Raw genomic sequence first — 16,745 nt, 5'->3', positions numbered from 1 at the left:
TTCAAGAGCCGTTTGAGAGTAGAAGTTTGGCAGACAAACTTCAGGTGAAAGACCTGGGCCCAGATCAACCTGATATTGTCATCAAACAGCAGCAAAGGGAAGCCGTATATGCGAGGCTTCTCTAGTAGCTGGTACACAACAAAGGCTTGGCTAGTGGGATGCAGTAATGCTAATGCCTTATTTTGCTTTCCTTGCTTGATTTTTAAAACAACAAGGGGGACAGATGTAGCATGGACAACAACTGGACTGAGACAGAGGACCCCAAAGTACTACTGTATCATATTATTTTCGATGGCATTATTGTATGATCAGCATGACTGTATGATTAAAAGATCCTTTGTCCTTAGATTTTTTGTTATTTTCTTTATATTGTGAGACATTTTTCATCCTGAAATCCAGAGCTATTTCTAAAACGTCTGGGGCTTTAGAAATAGCTCCAGGACAGATGACGCCACTGGTCCAAACTGCTTCAGAAATACACCCAGAAAGTGTGAACAGTCCTCCAGATTTGACATGTTCTCTTGTGCAAATACATTCTCAAAGTGTACAACTCTTCATGCACGCTATTTTCAGAATATATGGTGGGGACAAAATTGGCCATTTCCAAAAGTGGTGGGGACATGTCCCCAGTGTCCCTAGTATAAATGGCGCCTTTGCTGCACATACAGTATGACTTCAGTCTTTCATTTGGTGTTTGTCCCCAGAAGAGTTACCAGGCCCCCAAAGTTAGTGTCTTTATTTCCAGGGAAACACAGACCCGCCTCTAATCCAAGCAGACTGGTCGACGTAGAATCAGCTAACCACAGGAAACAACCATTTAATTAAATCCTGTATTCCTAAAACTCCTGACACACTCTGAGGGATTATCAAACTGACTTCATAGGGCCATGGGACTTCACTTCTTATTGAAAAGAGAGCTCAGTCAGAATAAAGGATGTCCCGATCATACTGTTTTACCCTTAATGATCCAGGTCCTGAAATACAGCAGCGGAAAGAAAATTAAGAGACCACTTCAGCATTATCATTTTGTCTTGTTTTATTATTTATAGACATGTCTTTGAGTTAAATTATTTCTCATTTTATTTTATTGTATTCTATAAACTACTGACAATTTCTTTCTGTGATGGAATCCAACAGACACTGGACTGGCTGCCGTACATGTAGAGATAAAGATTTAAGAAAAGTTTGGAGTGGTCTCTTAATTTTTTTCCGGAGCTGTATATTCAACAGTACCTTGATTAGTTTAGGTCAGGGGTGTCAAACATATGGCCGGGGTCTATAACCAGCCCACCAGAGGGTCCATTCTGGCCCGCGGGATGACTTTGCAGAGACAGTTTCAAGAGCAAAATAAATGGTGAGTAAGGTTACTTAATGTCAAATGCTGCTTCAGACACGTTCACCCTGAAGAATATAGTCCTGTGAAAATGAAATATTTAGAGACATTGTACACTATCATTTCAGTCAGCAGCTTCAGTACAAAACAGTTTGGTGGAACCTTACTGTTCATGGATGTTTATTGCACTTATGTAACAATTGAATGCATTAACAATGCAGGGGCTAACTGAAGCTTCTTCCTCGTTAGTTTCCCACGTCTGGTGGTCTGTCAGGATTACTGCACAGATGTGGAAATGAATGTAAAATAATAATAATAATAACAACAATAATGAGTTGTTTTCATCATAAATTAAAACACCTTATTGTTCAGTTCCAGATATTGGTGACTAAATGTTTGGTGCCTTTGTGGATACACTGCGATCTGTACGTTATTATGTACATGTGTAAATGATAAACTGAGGCAGAATTCAATATGATCAGTCTCAGAATGAACTTTTTTGCACTAAAACAAAGGGAATCATTTGGAGTTGGTTATATATATATATATATATATATATGTATAGCTTTTAATACTATGATTTTACTGGTCCGGCCCACTTTGGCTTTATGTGGCCCCTGAACTGAAATGAGCTGAACGCCGCTGTAGTCAGTATTCTCATCCTGTCAACTCTGACTTGTACAATTTTTAACCGAGATCACAACCTACTCTTGACCTTTGACCTCCTCCCAGTGGACGCTAGGTGTTTTTGGTCCTGTTTTCAGACAGACAAGTGAACAGACAAAGAGTCGATCGTCTGTTTCTTGTGTTCTGCTTTTCATTTGCTTTGTGATAAAGGTTTTTGTAATATGTTGTTTATGTTTCTCAGTTGACGAAATATCATAAAAATAAGCTTGCAGCCAGCATGAAGGTAGGATTTATAGCATGCGTGTATTTAATATTCCGGAATTTTTTTCAAGCAACCACTATATTCTCGTTCCCTGCCATGCCCTTTTTGGATTATTTTCAGTCTTTAAAGTTGCAGCAGTGCGTCATTGTGAGGAGAGAAACTCACGCTGTCTCTTATCAGCAGGGAAGTTTTTCAACTGACTCGACATCTTGTTCCCTGAGTTTCCCAGGGATCAGATTAGGGCGACTAGGGAGATAACGAGCAGAATCCAATTGACATTAAAATACCTTAGCCTCATATGGGAAAACAGGGAGAAGGGGGGGGGAAACATTCCTTTGAGCTGCATGTCTTCCAGGGGCCCCCTGTTTAATTGCATTATTGTTAACGAAGTGCTGATGCAATTACAAGAAACAGGCCCTTTCTCTTTCTTCTCATGAGAGTCACGTAAGTCTGAGCCCGGACTGAGGTCATGCAATCACAGAACACTCATTCTCCTCCTGCTCCTCTCCTCTCAAACACACTTACCGTCTTTGACATTTGGTTTTCTGTGCACGGCACGTCACCCCCCATCACCCTCCATCATGCCACATTGTCAGGAAGGAGCAGTGAGGTCTCCCGAATTTTTGCGTCTGTGTTTGAGATGCAGTGATTATTTGTTTATTTCAGTGTGTTGGAGGAGCGGCCGAGGCGCTAGGGAGCTTTTTATCATCCCACTCACTTCCTGGATTAGAGCGGGTATAATCATACCCAGCATGAATATTCATGAGTTGAGGATCTGAGACAGAGAGAGAAAGACTGACAGGCAAAAACAGACAGAGCCTCACACTCACACACTCAGAGCTACATGTGCGAAGAGACACCAGGCACACAAAACGCTTACAGAAGCTTTATCCTCATTTTCAGAAGACATTATCAAAACACATATTGCAGGTATAATTGCATCATATATTTTGTATATTCTGGCCTTAAAATCTTGGCATTTAAGCTGTATTTTTGCTGTCAGAGCTCCTACAACATTTCTTGAGTGTCACAACCTAATTGGTAGAAGTGTTCAAACTTTTGAGAGTTTCATATAGTTCAGATTAAATCGTCGTTGAGTTTTGCTTTCTTCAAAAGGAAAGGAGTCAGTGGGTGTGAATCATATACTCAGCAACACAAATCCATACCCTGGAGCAGGGATATTATCTGTTACAAGACAACACATGTAAAGCCATTCAATCTCAGACTAATGCCTCTGAGGCCGATGATTATTATTACAAGCCACTTGGCCAAGGACTTGTATTTTGTAATTCATGTGGAAACAAAAGATCTTCCTGTCTTTTACTGATTTTGTCTTGAAAGCTTTAAATCTGGCTTCTTAGGAAAGGCACAATCAATCGCACCATCAGAAATTATGCAAAGCTTAAAGACTGAGTCAGGGTGGGGCACTGATATCCACTGCCTGCAGTACTTCTGTCTCTGGTCCAACTAATATTTACTGCATGTGGCGTGATCCGGCATTAGGTGAGGCCAAGAAGTAACCAGACCATTTAAAAGTACTATGCTATTAAAATACTCAACTTCAAGTAAAATACTATATTTTAAATTTTACAAGTAAAAGTACATCGAAAAGCAGCGAAATGTACTTCAAGCACAAAAAGTAAAAGTACTCATTCTGCCAGTAACCATCAGGTAAATGTACTTTGCAGTATTATTTTATTATGATTATTATATTATCCTGCTTTTAAACATGGAAGAACATTTTGGTATTGTACTTTGTCTTTGTGGCCCAAATTTAGATACTATAAGATAGATCTTAAATTTCCCCACAGGGATTAATAAAGGTACATCTTATCTTATCTTAAAATACTTTGTGAGCTAGTAGTACTTCAAATGAAGTACAAATATGTCAAAAAAGTACTTGACTAAATGTAGGATTTCTTACATTTAGGTGACTCCATTAAGTGGAATGCTCCTCCAAAACAAGGCCACAACCTTCCTGTGATCTCTAAATGTCGCTCGATGGTTATTTGTTGATGATTGGTTATGGCAAACAAAGCCATGCAAAAATGATTCACATGAACTAAGAGAAACAAAATTCAGTTAATGATATCTACATGGTTAACCAGATCTACCACATGGAAAGCCAGTATAACTGAGAGAAGATCTGACCCTTTACGAGATAACCTAAAGTCTGATTAAGTTCCAAGTCAATGACTTGCACCGTAATAAGGAAACACTTCAACTGGTCTTTCCTTGTATCCTTTCTCTAAATGCTTCAGCTGAATCCTTCAGGTATTTTTTTTCCATTTAATCAAAACCACACTATTCCTCAAGAGAATTACTTTTTTACACAAACATCTATGGTGGTCCTTTAAAATAAATCTTTTGTCTTTGTGTGGAGAGGGTTTGACACTTAGTCTTTGCATTGCGTGCTTCGCAGCCTCCAGATGAGCAAAAAATCCAATAAACTGCTCGTCCTGGCTCTCCCAGAACTGGATTTGCTCTGGTTTGTTGCAGAGCTCTCCTCCACTGTGAGGGTGTCTTGCAGGTCTCCGAGGACGGGGGCTAATGTCGACCTGATGACCTGCAAAGCTGACAGGACCGGCAAAACACACTCTCCTCTTTGTCTCTCCCTGTTAATCAGCAGCATCCCATCAGCACTTTTTTCTTCACTCGAAAAAGTAATTTGGACCCCATGGCTCACGTCCCGCTCCGTCAGTACCTCCTTTGTTGGAGCATGAGGACTCAGGATGGGTACTGAGCTTCCTAATGTTGTATCTTTTTTTATATTTTAACTATTGAAGTTCAGGCACACTGGCATAAAATGATTTTTGTAATTCTAAAAACTTGATTCCCAAAACTGTACACATATGCCCAAACAGGAAGTGGTCGCAGCTAAAGTGAGGATCATTTGTAAAAGAAGCCGGCCTATAGTGGCTGCACATGTGAGCAGCATCATATGGCTCTCCATCAGCAAGAAGCCCTGTGTGTTAACAGCTGCAGGGGCTGTCTGGGACCCCCCCTGTTACTTTTTCTACACCTTATGCTACAGGAAACCCCTATATCATCCATCTCTGTATTTATCATTTTCATTCTTTTTATTGCACAGCTGTGTATGAGACACATGCACGCTGCAAGATAAACACAAGTTCACAGTTCGGGGGGGGGGGGATGTGTGCCTCTCTGTCTCATGGGCTTATAGAGAGTTTGGAGGGTTTGCGTGTCAGTGTCAGGGGCCTGTGTGGGTATTTATACACTTCTTCTGTGAGTCACGGCTGGGGAATCACATTAGACATGGCTGTACTGTCACCATTGGACTCCCCTACAGGGTCCTCTCTCTCCCCATACTCCCCTATCTAGCTCTCTCTGTCTCCATATTTAAAAGCACCCCAGCCCTCTTATTTTAATCCATACAGGTCCTGGGAGAAGTCATGAAATATTTTCAGCTCCAGATGTCTCTAAATAAGCATTATAACATGACGGTCGGTTAATGGCGTCTCATATCCTGCCAAGGCTAGGCAGCCTGTGTAAGCACTTCAGGGAGGGGTGGGTGTTTGGGGACCAGCAGATGATAGCTGTGGAGGAGTATTAGCTCACAAACACCCAGAAATATAGCTCCAGTGATGCCGTGGGCTCTGTTGCACCACTGGTTACTCATGGTGTGGCTCTCTACAAAACTACATTTGGGGAAAGTGATACAGAAAAGCACCAAAGTATTAAACCACCGCAAACAGAGATCCACATACCTGCAGTCTGTCTGTCTTTGAAACCATGCATGACACAAGCATTTTCTTAATTAGCTGTGGTGCGGTGGGCTAGTGCGTTGCTCATCAAAGCAGGGGAACTGTTGAACAATGGTTCAAACCACGCCTTGACTGCCACTGTATGCCGTTGTGTCCTTGGACAAGACACTTTACCCGAAATTGCTCCTGTGGGTATTGCCCACACTACTGATGTGTTACATGTCTAATATGTATTGTAAAGCACTTTGAGCACCTGGAAAGGCGCTCAATGAATTGTTATTATTAGTGTTATTATTATTATTATTATTATTATTAATATTATTATATTATTATTAATAATAATAATGAAATATGTAAAGTGTTCAATGAAAAAACATGGTTTACTTAAATGTGGATCTTATTATGATTATAATTTCTACCAGTTATTTCTGACAAAGAAGTTAAATATGGCAAACAGAGATTTCGTCAAGAATGCAAGTGGTGAACAATCAGAACAGACTACACCAGCTAAACTTTATCCACATGATCTGAGTGACTTTCTGCAGGTGAAACTGAAATGCTGTCATTCATCACCTGTGTTCCAGGCTCTGAAAGTTGAATCAGGAAGTCACTCTGCAGTAATGCCACATAAGAATAGTAGCAATGGCTGTTTGAAAGAAATGTTCTCATCATACATTGGTTAACAAAACCAAAGAACAAGTATTTTCCTCGATGAAGATTGTGTGTTTTTGTATTTAAAGACATGTCGTGAAATTGAGTTGTGAATTGGTTGTCTAGTTTTACTGCTGTGTCATTATCCAATAATGTCAGCCCACAAAGCTTTTTAACCCAAGCTAGCCTTCGCATGAGAAAAATCGATATTTTCTCTTTTCACTCAAGCATCCCCCCCCCACACACACACACACACACACACACACACACACACACACACACACACACACACACACACACACACACACACACACACACACACACACACACACACACACACTATCTAGAGATGAGGGTTTTCTGAGCCGCTGGTCAGTGAGGTGCTTTATTATCTGCTTGGCTTGGTCTACTGGAAGGCAGCCCACATACAGACCCAGGACTCTCCACAGCATCCCCCACCCAAGCCTCTTTCTGACTCAACTAAATCCCCCGACAAATACTGTTGTTCTTATGAGCTTCTTGCAGACATAAATAAGCAAAATATGAGTGTGAAAATAAATGCCAATATGTCCTCAAATCTGCTAGGCCTAGCTCAAAACATTGGGATTTAGTCAACATTTGTCTTCACTCTGTCTATGGAACCTTTTCTTATTGCTGTTCATCAAAGATGATGACAATTTATAATGTAACCTGCAATAGAACCATTAAACAAAATTATAAAAGTTTGCCATTAGCCAGCAGGCATTTATATAAACTGATTTCAATATGTCTTATTCCTGTTGCTGCTCAAACATCTGGGTTTCACGAGGATCATTAAAGATTTATCATATCTTATCCAAAGCATATCAAGCTGATTAATCAACATTGTTATATGAACATTGGTTCAGATGAACACATGTTAAGTGAAAGGGCGCACTCAGAATGGTCCAGAGCACTGCTGTCCCCTCGGCTCCACGGAGCTGTTCAGTGTATTCAGCTTATTGGTTCGGATACAACAGCTTTTTAGTTCAGTCTTGCGGCTCTCAACAACTTAAATTCCAGCATTAGCAGTTAGCTGTTTTCAGTGAAAAAGTTCTACAATCCTTCTGTACATTTCCTGCTAAGCAGCCGACAGCAGACATAGTGGATCGTTTACCAGAAGACAGAGCTAAAAGAGAGAGAACATTGGGTTACGTTCACCAGGTGAACATAAATAATACTCAGAAACATCTTGCTGTCTGCTGGATGCGTGAGCAACAGCTGCTTGCTAACACATTAGCCATTTAGGCACGACCGTTTTCTGACTTTGCTGTTCAAACACGTATGTCCTTGTTATTCGGGTTTAGCACTAGGAGCATTAAAAAACAATTGATTTTACTCAAATGTTTTCACAGCTACACTTTGGTGATCTGATGGTTTTATAGCATCCATCCTCTGTTAGTGACTGCAGGGTGACATATCACAATGGCCTTTTTATATTTGTAGAGTCTTGAGGAACTACAATGAGTACCAAAACATATCAACCGGTCCGACTGCAGACTAAAGCTCATGTGGACTGATTATAATAACTCTGACTGCCAGAAAAGGAAGCAAAGGTACACAGTTTAAGCAGAGAGTGAACTCATTTAACCTCTCAGTGGGCTTTTTAGCTGGCGAAAATTAGCTTAGCATTAGTGGACGGCGTGATCTACATCTAACAAGCTGGCTAGCAAACGACTTCTTTATCTGTCAATAAATCAAGTTAGCTAATGAGATTTAATACACCACACTAACGTTCACTATTTATCTACCTAGTAAGCTATCTTTACATTAGCTACCTTTTTTAATGAACTAGCTAGCAATTGTTGGCTAGCTAGCTCTCTGAAATTGATGATTGTTATAATTTAAATTGGAATTATTATTTCACCCCCTATGGTTAGAATTGCAGTGTGACCTATGTTCAGGCTGTGAAAGAACTAGTGAAATGCACCCATGAGCCAGCAGCTCCTCACAGCTCCAAACATCGCTAAGTTCTCAAATATAGTTTTTGGGAGAAAAAGTAATCACATATTCTGAATCTGAATAGTTTGATTATCTCCTCAAAAACGGTTATAACAGTTCATTTCAAAGCTTTCAAACTGTTTCTTTGGCAACTGAAGGTTGATAAAGCTGGCAACTTAGCTTGGAAACTTAAAGAAAAAGCATTCAAGCCTTAAATGACTTCCAACTGTGTCTCTTCATCAGCCAACATTTTGTTGGTCATGTCCATGTTTTGAGCCCTCAGGAAATAGCTTAGTAAAAGCAAAGTGTAATAATAAATGACTGAATCAAACTCCCTTGTTTTACTCTTAAAATGGTTTTAACACCTGAACACTGGGGTATACAATGAATTAAAGTATTTTTTCCCAGTAGCATTTTGGACCCTGTTTGATTCCAGGACAGGCGGATAAAAGCTGCTCTGAGTCAGTGTGGATTTCAGGCTTGGCATAAAGAATCTGAGTGACCTGTCACTTTTCATTCTCCCTGCTAAACACATATGATGAGAGCTGTGCAGAGCAAACATGCACTCAGATTATCTCTCAGGATAATCTCTGGTTATAATTGGATAATTTAATAACTGTCAGTGAAATATTTTGTGATCCGTTTGTTTTGATTCTATGTTGTTTCTTAACTATGGCTGTCATCGAGAACCTAATTCTAGACCCGAAGCCATGGACACGCAAGGGCACTTTACAATTACTTCTCTATAGCACCTGCGCTTGACTGATTTAGCTTTTCAAAATGACATGCATTATTCCATATAGAATCATACATATAAGCTAATTAGCATGTGTTAGGAGTCTACGCCTCTCTATGTTCACCAGCTGTGTGTGTGTGTGTGTGTGTGTGTGTGTGTGTGTGTGTGTGTGTGTGTGTGTGTGTGTGTGTGTGTGTGTGTGTGTGTGTGTGTGTGTGTGTGTGTGTGTGTGTGTGTGTGTGTGTGTGTGTGTGTGTGGTGTGCTGCTGAGCAGTTAGGGTACAGTAGAGTATATCAGAGCTGAATGCTGCCGCTGCTGGAAACCGGGTTACTGAAATTGCTGAGAATGAACTGACACAGAAAAGTTGAGGGCTAGAAAACCAAAACAACGAGGGAGACAGAGAGAGAGAGAGAGAGAGAGAGAGAGAGAGACAGAGAGAGAGAGAGAGAAAGAGAGAATGCTCTGTAGTGCTGAGGGGGGCTGCGGCGTTAGCGATAATAGTCTATGAGAGATCAACACCTTTTAACACAGTCAATTTATGCATGGATCATAATGATTACACTGCAGAATGTTTGGACTATTTTACTTTCAGATTTTAGGGCAACAAAATAAATAAATACAAGTACAGAACGAAAAATAACCAGCGTTTATTCATAATAAAATAAAATAAAAGTGCTTTGAAACATCAGACTTTGACTTTGGTAAATTCTCAGAAACTGAACAGTTAAAATGAAAATAATATCACTAAAATAAGACATCCAAATGATTAAACATATTCTGGATGCTTTACTCTTTGTTAAAGTGTTTCTCCACTACACATTAATCGGATGTAAATCATAAATATTCAAAACTGATGAAAAGATTAGAAAATTAATCTCTCCAGTATGCTAATGGCTAATCCTAAACCCTGAGGAGTAAACAGACTTGTGTTCAGCTCAGATCAATAAACTCCCCAGAGACAGATGGAGAGGGGAGGAAAAGTGCAAAAAAAACAAGACTGTGATATATTTATAATATGATTATGTTCTTTGAAGGAATTTGTTTTACTTTCACTATTGGTTCCAAATACATTTGAATTTGGTAGGTGCCAAAATTGTAATTATAACATACAGTAAATACATTAAATAAACCATAACATTTAAAGAAACAGGCTGGCAGTGGCTCAGTGGGGGCTTTGCTTGGGAACCGGATTGTTCTAAATAATGTACTCCCAGTTAAAACCAAACTACTCCTTCAAAAAATGAACTCTGGTTGATTTTGAGATTATTTCTGCTTCTGGCAAGCACGGTAAAATAAGACATGTCTCTGAGTTCTGAGCACTGTGAAATAAACAACATTGGAGGAACCAGTGACGTATGCTCACAATCCACACGCTGTGAAGAGGAGCCATCACACAGTGTGTTTGAATAACAGCCGGCCCCCCAGGGACAGCCCCGGCTTTGAGGTCACATGACGTGTGTCACAGAAAAACAGCAACTGCAATGAATAATGCGTCATAGCACATGTGTACTACAAGAAACTGATTATTCAGTCCAACAAAATGTGTCACATGAATTAATGATTCTCATGCAGTTCATGTGTGTGTGTGTGTGTGTGTGTGTGTGGGGGGGGGGGGGGTCTGCAGGACGACAGAAGGAACTTTTTTATAACTCTCATAATTATATTCACCCATCTGTTGAGGATGTACTGCCACAAGATGTTGCACTACCCAACACCTGTAACAACTATTCTGTAAAGGAATTCTGAATTTGATTCTGATATCATGTATTATGATCGCTGCAACACAAAGGGTTGAGATGTGTTTCTTTGAGCAGTTGAACCACATGAGGTTGTAACCTCGTCTTCTATTGTTAGGATGTTAGTGTTTGTGCTACATGAACTTTGTAGGACTCAGCCCTGTGCGTGTGTGTTTGTTTGTATGCATGTGTGTGTCAGATTATTCTCCGAGTTGAGTCATAGGTCATTAAGATGCTTGGCGGGCTTTCATGCTGGCGGACTCATAAAAGGATGAGAAACGCTTGTCCTTCACTGGGGCCGCTCTCCATCTTTTAGCGCACAACATAAAATAACACACACACTTTCTCTGTGTCAAACACACTCACACAAATACTCTCTCTCTGTTACACACACTCACACACACAACAGACAAACCTCAACTCTACCTTGCCACTGACAACTGCCCAAACCATTAAAAATACTGAAACAAAATCAAATCAAGCCATGCACAGATGCAGAGAGGCAGGCTGTGATATGGCCAGAAGATGAATAGCTTTAATACAGAGAGAGAGATGCATGGAAGGATAAAGGACTTCTGTGAAATAAAAGGCAGAGACTGGCAGTGCAGACTTCCTAAAAGTTAAACCCATCTCAACCCGAAAAATGGTTTCTGAATCCAGTGGTTTCAGTAAACAGTCTGACAGGCTGTGGCAATGTGTGGTTGTATCATAATTGTAATATGGATGGGCAATGTGGGTGTAATATTGGGTTTATACTTGTGATATATGGATGAAATTGTAGGGTTATATGCTTGTAATTCGGGTGTATTATGGATGTACTAATGGTGTAATTTTGATGTGATACACGTGTAATTTGAGTCTTATAATGGTGTGGTGCCAGTTTAATATGGGTGTTAAATAAATAAAATGTGAGTTTATTAATATATAAATGTATAGCCTTTATGGGCAATGTATCACAGGAAATACAGAGTGTAAGCCGGAAATTAAAAAATCATATTTTGAAGGAAAATATTGACTATTTTTAAGCCTAGATACATTTGGAAATAGCCATTCATTTGTTTGCCCGTTTTAAAGGTTAAACATTCACACCATTCCATACATTCCAACAGTCTTGTGCCAGAATCACACAACAAGGGAAAGAAAAACATTATCTAATAAATACCATGAAGTTGTAAAGGAGGTTATTATGATAACAGTTTATTTTATATTCATATTAAACCATGCAAACCACACTGGATGATCCAACCCTCTGGTCAGTATGAAATATCTCCACTAATATTGAATGGATTATCGTCAAGTCTCTGACATCATCATCTGATACATTTTGGATTTGTGTGACATTTTTGGATCTATTGGATGAGTAGGGATGAATTCAGACAGACAGTCCTCAGAGGCTGATGATCCTAACAATGCTCCTGTTTGTTCCAGCAGCAGTTTCACTTTTGGAAAATATCTCAACATCTACGAGACATCCCTGGTTATTAGATTTCTTATCATACCTCTCTTACACACAGCTATCACCATAATGTTTCTTTTCACACAGTTGAATGTTACTCCATCTGTTACCGTCTGCAAACCTCCATATAGTAACACATATGAGTATAACATGGTGTCACGTTCACAGGTACGGATTTGAACCCAAGAGCACGACACAGATACAACCAATGTTCAAAGGCTTGGTTTATTCAGGTCAGGGACAGAAAAGGGTAAAAATCAAGAAACCCAGCAGTCAGGCAAACAAACCAATGAAGGGGCAGGCAGAATACTCTAGGTCCAAAATCATGCAGGCCGGGTCAAAACGGACAGAGCTGATATCTAGGCAAATATGATAGGAAATGCTGGAGCGCTTGCCAAACACACAAGACAATCCGGTAGGGGACAAGTTAGAGTGAGGTGGATTATATACTGTGGAAGTAATGAGGGAATGAGTAGCAGGTGAAAGGGAGGGTTGGGAGAACAGGTGAGGGAATGAGCTGATTGCAAGACCCTGGAGGAAGGCGGGATCTTAAATGACAGGAGAGTTATGATGTGCATAACCAAAACCAACTATAAATGTGTCGAACTTGTGACACATGAGCAGTTCATTTGATAGAGAATGAAGAAACATGGCTGCAATGGGGAGCAATCCCTCACATCACACACTTTTTAGCTTTAGTTTGCCGCTATGTCCCTCCTTAGCTGAGACACAAGAGACTAAATTGTCACCGGTCATATCACTGCCTTCATGATTTCATGTTCCAACTGTCCCATCAATCATCTTAACCCAATCAAATTCACAATGGGCTCCAAGTCAGTAATGTGTAGCGTTTGGAGTAATAGATCTCTCAGAGACTTTTCCTCATGAGAGGTATAAGGAGACTCTCGACCTTTAACCCTCCTGTTGTGTTTGTTTTTCTCCTTACTTTGGTATTCCTGGTCAGATTTGAGATTTAACTGCTTTTACATTAACACATTAATCATCACCAAATTTAATGAACACAAAGAATAGACACTAAAAAATGTACTCCAAATGAACACAGTTGTCGATTTGTTGGTGTGTGCTATCTGATGGATGAACATGCTTTAGAGTTACCCATTCATTGCCGATGGCGGTCATTTTTGACCTGGAAATACATTGTTTATAGTTGAGATCAGCCATTTTATATGTTTAAATGCCTACTGTGGAGAATATCGTAAGGCTTGATCAGATGTAAAACTCAATATCTATGATTGATGAAAGTAGTAAATTGGTCTGACTCAACCCGAAGATGAGAGGAGGTTTAACAATTAAATGACTCTCACTTGGACACAATCAGACACTTAAGGTAGACCTGAAAATAAAAATACATCCCATTCTGCAAACTATCTCTGTGAAAAGAGGGGACTACAGCAGAGTGACATGATGAGAGATGAAGGCCGTGAGAAGAAATGCAAAGTTAACAGATAAAAGACGAGCAAAGTGAGTGAGGAATGGTGGGTGTAGACGGAGACTGACAAAGCAGGACCTACAGTAGAAGCACTATAGCATGACAGCCGAGTGAGAGGCGTAGAAAGACACAAGTCAGAGAAGAGAGCAACCAAAACGACTGCAGAGAGGAGAAAGGGATGCTTGACTGCTTGCGTCTTTTGTGCCTGGCCCGACGGCCCTTGGGCGGCGGGATGATGGGCACATGAATCAGAGGCTGTCTGTCTGAAAAATAGCAAAAAAAGGGCCTGTCGATTGTCTCTAGACAGAAGGAGGGAGATAAAAGAGACATATAAAGACAGACAAGAGCAGAAGAAACACACAGACGACCCAGATGACAAAACTCAACAGATCAAACTGGTTCATCAAGAAGAGGAAGGAAAGGGAATGAGAAGACAACAATCATTTAAAGGAAAAGAGAGGAACAAGTAGAGAAGATAAGGGGACAGAAAGGAGAAAGAAAAGGAGACAAGTGAAAGACAGAAACAAGGAGCTAAATGTAGGGAGAGAGGTGAGGAGACAATAGAGAGGAGAGGAAGACCAGCAGGAAAATGAAAGGAGAGGAGCGATACAGGCGGGTGAGGTGAAGGGTGAGGAGGTACAGGGGAGGGAGAGTAGAATGGGGGAGGGGGAGAAGATGTCTTTGTCTGGGCATACAGAGATGACATCTGTGCTACAGTGTGATGGAGTAATACACATTCATGGGAAGGGGAGAGGAAAGATGAGAAAGGAAGGAAAGACGAGGAGAAAACAAGACGCTACAGATGTCTTGGTACTTTCATTAATTCATAATAATTCATATCATTTATTTGAGCGCTTTTACAAGTGCTCAAAGCACTTTACATTACCTAATCAACATAAACACAACTATATGCACACATTAAGAGGCATAAATAAACAGTCAATATATTTAAAAAAGGAGTCATTTCAAAACGGATGTGGATGAATATATATTACAGTAACAAATCAGTGCAAAAGACTGACCATTGCAGAGTAGATATTACATATATACATTTAATTGTGTTTTATTTATTCTAATCATACCTTTTACTGCTGTGTCCGTTAAAGTGTTAAAACTGTTATATCATGTTTTTAGCCATTTTAAGTTGTGATGTGTGCCTTGTCAAACACTTTGAGCTGCACCTGATGCATGAAAAGTGCTGTAAATAAAGCTTACTAACATTATTATATCAGACATGTCATACATCAATGTTGACTGCAATGGCAGTCAAGGAGGGATTGCGCCACAGCAGATGACATATGACAACTCATTTCTGCCTAATTTGGATGAGTAAAACACTAACGAGCTTTAACTTCTTAACATTTGACTGGAAGCATTCTATCCCTCTGGTTGCCCCTCACACTTTGACTGTGTGAAAAGTTGAGCTATAGCTGGAGCAGGACCCGCTCGCCTCACACTCTTCATGCGCCTCTAGTTTTACAGGCGGTCACAGACAATAACCCAGCACTCAGACACACTGAGTGCTGGGTTAATCCTTGTAGGGATGTGTTATGAATATTTATCTCCAGTTTTCAGGTTTTGCCATGCAGCAGCACTTGACAATGGCAGACAAAGACATGAGATGTTCACCGTGTTCAGGTTCTTTCTGCTAGCTGCTTTGGACAGCTACGGACGGTTATTTGCACTACTTGTATGTATTCGTACTGAAGTTATACTATATATAAATCCATTAAAAGTCTAGTAGACTGGACTTACACCACAGACTAGACTTAAACCGCAGACTACACGTAGCTACACCGGTCCAATGAATAAGGCCATGCACATACTGATGTCTTTTGAAGTTTTATTCTCTCCCTCGCGCTCTCTTTCTCCGAACACCGTCTAAACTATAAGAAATGAGCAATTGAAAGTTTACATTAAGTCCTTTCAATCTCTTATGCCCATTGATAAACAGCTAACACATTAGCAAAATCAAACCGTGGCTCACAAAATAATGTAATTTTACACAAACAGAACACAAAAACTATAAAGCACACTCTTAAATACAAACATATCAACAAATGAGAAACCTTTACTGTGTGAACCTCTTGAACCCTGTAGATTATTTCAACAGCATGCGTGCACCCTCTTCTGCTGCCATGTTTCCTCTTTCCGGCTGTCCACTGTTTTAACTCTCCCCATGTTACCCTATGCCCTGTAAGCTGTCCTTGGGTGATTTGAAAGGCATCCCCAAATAAAATGTATTATTATTATTATTATTATTATTATTATTATTATTATTATTATTATTATTATTATTATTATTATTATTATTATTATTATTATTATTATTATCATTACGTTGCCTCTTACCCACAATGCCATGGCAATGCCCTCTAACACAGACTTAGACACCACCTGTGTGCAATATGTTAATTGGAGGACATTTATTACAAAGGTATTCTGATTCTGTGTGGAGACAAAGGCATTTTTTATATGTTTATTGTTTGTTATTGTTATTAGATTGTTTATTTTATTGAACCTCTTAATATGTATGAGTATGAATATTCAAGTGGGTGTTCAGGTGTGTATGGTTAAATACATACAGTTTATATTTTTATATATATTCTTATTCTTGGGAACGGTGATAACGTTGGTGACTTGGTGGTGTGTCGAGTGAAATCCTCAGACATGCAGAGGACACCAACAGGACAGCTATTCGACTGATTCACAAACACAAGAAGGAGACAGGAAACGGCTTCACTATGTGAGATATGACACATAGCTGAAACATCAGGGTTCTGTAGCACACCTCTGGAGAACCACTGCA

Source organism: Eleginops maclovinus, chromosome 23 (assembly GCF_036324505.1).
Source record: "Eleginops maclovinus isolate JMC-PN-2008 ecotype Puerto Natales chromosome 23, JC_Emac_rtc_rv5, whole genome shotgun sequence".
NCBI lineage: Eukaryota > Metazoa > Chordata > Actinopteri > Perciformes > Eleginopidae > Eleginops > Eleginops maclovinus.
This window is presented reverse-complemented; position numbering follows the sequence as displayed.